Genomic DNA, 6,000 nt, shown 5'->3' on the forward strand with positions numbered 1-6,000 from the left:
TGTATTTGTACAGCTGGAAGTTAACTAGGGAAGGGCCAGAATCAGGTTGGCGCTATATTGAAGGGGCCAGGGTTTCCTTACCCATCTGTGAGGAAGGATGCCCTACCCAGTTCTCCCACCCTGCTACCTTACCACCACCATATTACCCTTCCCGCCCTCCATCCTTTGTACTTCAATTTCCTTATCTAGAAAAGAGAAATCACAAGCCTTATTTTTAACCTGGTGGGGACCCACAGTATAAGAATGAATGAATGAATGAAAGAACAAGCTCATGTCTATAGTATAATCTCCCCTGTTCAAATAAAAGTGCTCTCCAAATAGGATGAGTCTATTTTTTAAAAAATTGTTTCCGGTGCTCTGAAGGTTCCCCCAAGGGAAAACTATAGACTCAGCCCTGTCTGTAGGGCCTGGCTGCGTCTTTGGAACTGGGCTGTTTTTTGAGTAAGTGAGAATGGCAAAGCAGGAATCCTGAGCCCTCTGAGGCCTGAAGGCCCCAGCCTGGATTAACTCTTTCAAAGCCTATTGTTCAGAGTGGAAGAAAACAGTGCTGGCTCTGTGCATTCTGGGTAAGCCAGAAATCCTGCCAGGGCGTTTGCTGGGGCTTAATGAGAAGGGTGTGGCCGACTAGAGGAGCTATTAGGAAAGGGGGTGAGCTCCACCTACACTAGGTAGGCAGGTTTTACACAACAGTAACCTGTGCACCAGAGAACTGGGCTGCACTGCTCAGTCAGGTGTTTATTTTTTAAAAGCAAACAAGGAACTTGGAAAAAAAAATCGAGGCGCTTAAAAATATATAGCATATTAAAAAAAAAACCTGAACTTTATCCCACTGGCAAAGGTAATGTGGCTTGTCACCACACCTATTTTAAAAGGAGAAGAATAATAAGATGTGTTCTTTCTCTCCAAGTGTGTCTTATTTTGCTTGTTGTTGTTATTGTTTTTTAAACCAGTTTTCCAAAGGAAGGAGGTTTACAAAATCATTCTGTGATTCTAAGATTGCCATGGCTTCTTCCTACATCATAAATCATTACAGGATAAACTTGTTGCTTTCCGGATATCCATATGCAAAGCTGACTTTACACGAACTGTTCATTTTCTTTCCCTGAATTATTAGAGATAAAATGGTAATACATAGGAAAACAACCTTGTAGAATCATGTAGCTAGACCTGACTCTGTCATTAAGTAGCTGTGTGGAGATAGCCAAGAATTAGTACCTCTCTAGGTTTCCTAGACAACATGGTACAACGGATAGAATTCTGGACTCAGAGTCAGGGAGGTCTGAGTTCAAATTCTAACTCTGACGCTTAGGGCAGCCTAGGTGGTACTGTGCATAGAGTTCAAATCTGGTCTCAGACACCTATTAGCTGAATGACCCTGGGAAAGTCATTTAACCCTATTTGCCTCCGTTTCTGCATCTGTAAAATGAGATGGAGAAGGAAATGATAAACCACTCCAATTTCTTTGCCAAGAAAACTCCAAATGGGGTCATAAAGAGTCAGATATGACTGAAATGACTAAATAATGACAGCAACAACAAAACTTCAGACAGGTTGAGTGGACTATCCAGGGTCATATTACTAGTATGACCCTGGGCGAATCACATACCCTCCCTGAACCTCCATTTTCTCATCTATAAAAAGGAGATAATATCTCTTGCGCCTACCTTGCAGGACTGCTGTGAGGGAGAATTTCAAGGAGATAGCTATGCCAATGCTTTGCGAATCCTCAAAGTGCTCCGTAAATATTGGCTATTATTATTGCTTATGAAATGAGAAGATGGGCATGGATGGTTTCTAAGACTGCTTCCGGCCACAAAGTTCTGGGATTCTCCTCACCACAAACATTGGCTTTACTGAACAGCTTGGTTTACTCTCATTATGAGCCTTTTAACGGATCTAAATAGTGTGTGTGGGGGGGGGCAGCTAGGTGGTGCAGTGGATAAAGCACTGGCACTGGATTCAGGAGTACCTGAGTTCAAATCTGGCCTTAGACACTTGACACTTAGTAGCTGTGTGACCCTGGGCAAGTCACTTAACCCCCAGTGCCCTGCAAAAAAGCAAAAAAAAAAAACCAAAAAACCCCAAAACCCAACAAGAAATAGTGTTCAAACTTTCTGGCTGCCAAAAAGGTTTCAGTCAAGTTGTTCTCCAAATAAAGTCAACAAGCATTTATTAAGCTCCTACTATTTGCCAGGCCATCCCATACTACATACATGTATATTAAATGCTTTTTGGTGAATTGGGAACTCTGTTACCCCCACTTGTGAAAACCTAGACACGGGCCACGTTTTGTCGATTTTCTTGGAGTTCTCCAGGTGGAAGCAATGAGGCAAAGAGAGAAACTCATCCTCTGGGGGTCAGGCCCCACCACCTTAATCCCAGGATCAGACCTGTGGGGGCCTAGAATCTAAAGGACAACCATTACTACTTTTACTTTGGAGTTTGATATAGTTAGTGTATAGTACCTTCAGCACAGATAAAAATCTGGAGATTGGCAATCATCCACAAGCAGCCAATGTGAGGAAATGGTACTGGACTTATTCTCATGAAATATTCCTGGATCCTACACCTGTGTGACCCTGAGCACCCTCCCTGACCCTTGGTTTCCTCATTGGTGCAATGGGGATAATCCTTATAATTCCTCCCTTACAGGGTTGTTGTGGAGAAAGCACTTTTGTAAGACTTAAGGAGCTATATAAAGATGACATGTTATTATTCAAACCTGCCAAGCCTCTTTTCCCCTCCAACCTCTTAGCACAACTAATTCATCTATGATGGTCAAATTCAAAATACTCCTGCTAATGACACATTTTCACAGAAATGAGCAGATTTTGTGTGTCCTTTCAAGTTATATAGGACTGTATGACAGTATGGAGTATGAAGGTGAAGACTAGAGAGGAGAAACCATATCAAAGTTAAAGGTAAAAAAACATACCTTCACAAGCTGGCCCCACCCTATCTTTCCAGACTGATCACTCCCTGTCCCATCCCCCCCAGCCATGAACACTATGTTCCAGGCAGATGGGCCTACTTACTGCTCCTCATTCATGGCAGGCACTCCATCTCCTGCCTACACGCTATCTCCCATGCCCGGAAGGCCCTTCCTCCACCCCTTGGCCTTGCAGAATCTCTAGCTTCCTTCAAAGCACGATCCAAGAACCACTTGCTAAGGGAGGCTTTTGTGGTCCTCTCCCCTCCAGCTGTTAGTGTTCATCATCTTCCCCCCCCCCCCAAGACTCTGTCTTAATTTCGTGTATATTTTGTATAGTTATCTAAAGAATTGTGTCATGTCTACCCTCCCCTCCTCTCAATAAGCTCCTTCAGGAGGGGGAGTTTTTTATTTTGGTCTTTATATCCCCAGTGCCTAACACTGTACTTAGCACATAATATGCCTTCAGTAGATTTTTGTTGCATTACATTGAATAACTTTTAGTTCTGTTGCTGTTTAGTTATTTTATTTTTATGTTTTTGTGAGGCAATTGGGGTTAAGTGACTTGCCCAGGATCACACAGCTAGTAAATGTGTAAAGTGTCTGAGACTATATTTGAACTCAGGTCCTCCTGAATCCAGGGCTGGTGCTCTATCCACTGCGCCACCTAGCTGCCCCTGTTTAGTTATTTTTCAGTCACATCTGACTCTTTGTGATTCCATTTGGGGTTTTCTTGGCAAAGATACTGGAGTGATTTGCCATTTCCTTTTACAGCTCACTTTATAGATGAGGAACTGAGCTAAACAGAATTAAGTGACTTGCCCAGGGTCACACAGGCAGTAAGTGTCTGAGGCCAGATTTGAACTCAGGAAGATGTCTTCCTGACTCCAGGCCTGGCAGTCTGTCCGTTGAGACATCTAGCTGGATAACTATGGAAGTTCAAATCTTTGTCCTCTTACTACTCTGAATCTTCTGTGGACCCTTTGAAAGAAATGTGTCTGTCTTTTTTGCTTCCAAGAGAATTGAATTCATTTTCCACTGATCCAGATGTTTGTATCTAATGTTCTCTATCCTTCTATCAACTGGGAATGTTGGGAACATTTGGTCACGAAAGTAAGAATACAGTGGGGATGCTATAATGAGGGCAAAAGCAAGAAGGCCTGGAGGGTTTCCAAATGTTATTGAGGGGGATCCTGTTCAGGTTTATGTTGGACTAGGTGACCTTTATGGTTCCTTTTTTTTTTTTAGGGAGGCAATTGGGGTTAAGTGACTTGCCCAGGGTCACAGGGTCACACAGCTAGTAAGTGTCAAGTGTCTGAGGCCGCATTTGAACTCAGGTACTCCTGACTCCAGGGCCGGTGCTTTATCCACCTAGCTGCCCCTATGGTCCCTTTCAATCCGAGTACAAAGTGGCTTGAACCTCCACCCAATGCCTTCTGAGGTGATTTGGGTGATTTGGATTGGGTGTTTCACCTATAATACTTCTCTGGCCTGAATTCTTTTGGCTCTGTCTGCCCATAAGTAGCCATGCCTCACTGTTTCTTAGCCCTGCCTCTTGACTGTCCATCGGTGTGGTCCTGGAACTTTCCTGCTGCTGTTACTCCTCTCCAGATGCAGGGCTGTGATCAGCTGAAGCTCTGCTCTCTCCTGTCCCTATTTCCTTTTTAAGCTGCTGCTGCTATCTCCTGAAATTGTCACATGCTGCTATGGATGCTGCTTTTCTATGAGAGTGTCAGTCCTCCCTGGGCCAATATGCCTTGGGACCAGTCAATACATTTTTTACTTTTTTGTCTGTGCCACACAAAAGGGTCAATAAGATGTCTGTCAAGACCATGACTTCTCATCTTCCTCACAGAGAAAATCTCAGCTCTCACTTGCACCTGGGGTAGGGCAAATGAACTTGTCTCACCTCTTCTCTGTCTTAGGACACAGGATGTGTCCCTTCTCCCCTCAGTACATACCTCCTGCTAAGTTGTCCTGAGGCTAGTGAAAAAAAATGCACACCCCATGCCTCTCTTCATTTGCCATTTTAACTCTCATCCTGTTCCTTCCTGGCAGCCAGCATCAAGGCCTTGAAAACCATTTTGAAGTTTCAATAAGAGCCAAGCCCAAGTAACCTCGGTGAAGGAGGATTGGAGCTAGCGGTCCTTGTCCAACACTTTTGCTGTAATGGAAAAAGCCTCTCTCCTGCTCTAGGATTATATAAAATATCCTTTGACTCAGTATCAAACAGGAAGCCATTGAGGTCTGATTTAATCCCAACCCCAAATTTGGTATCAGACATTGATTGTTCCTCTGCTATTTTCCACTAATACCTGTAAAGTGGAGATAATAACAACATCTGGAGCATCCATCTCACAGGGTTATTATAAGAAAAATTCCCTAAACCTTAAAGTGCCATAACATGCTATTATTATTTTTGCTTTGTTTTTTGTTTTTTTGTGAGGGGTAATGGGGGTTAAGTGACTTGCCCAGGGTCACATAGCTAGTAAGTATCAAGTGTCTGAGGCTGGATTTGAACTCAGGTCCTCCTGAATCCAGGGCCACTGCACCACCTAGCTGCCCCTTCATGCTATTATTATTAAATCAAATTTACAGCTAAGCTCTCCTCCAAAGTTGGAATCTCTGGAATCACTTGTTTGGATACCAACCTCCTTGTTTTTCCTCAAACAAGGTACTCCACCTACTGACTGGGAATTTTCACTGACTGTTGCCCATGCTTAGAATGCTCTTCTTCCCCATCTCCACCTCTTGGCTTCTCTGGATTTTTTTAAGTCCCAGATAAAATCCCATCTTCTATAGGAAGCCTTTCCCAATTCCCCTTATTTCTAGTCCCTCACCTCTATTAATGATTTCCAATTTATTTTTCAGATAGCTTCTTTGGACATGGTTATTTTCACGTTGTCTCTCCCATTAGACTGTGAGTTACTTAAGAACAAAAACTGTCCTTTGCCTTTCTTTGTGTCTCCAGAGCTTAGCGCGCCTGGGACTTAAAAGGCAACTCACTGACTTATAGGTCTCCAGAGCTTAGTGGATTTACACATTCAATCAAGAGGAATACTAGTAAGAGG

This window comes from Dromiciops gliroides, chromosome 2 (assembly GCF_019393635.1).
Source record: "Dromiciops gliroides isolate mDroGli1 chromosome 2, mDroGli1.pri, whole genome shotgun sequence".
Taxonomy (NCBI): domain Eukaryota; kingdom Metazoa; phylum Chordata; class Mammalia; order Microbiotheria; family Microbiotheriidae; genus Dromiciops; species Dromiciops gliroides.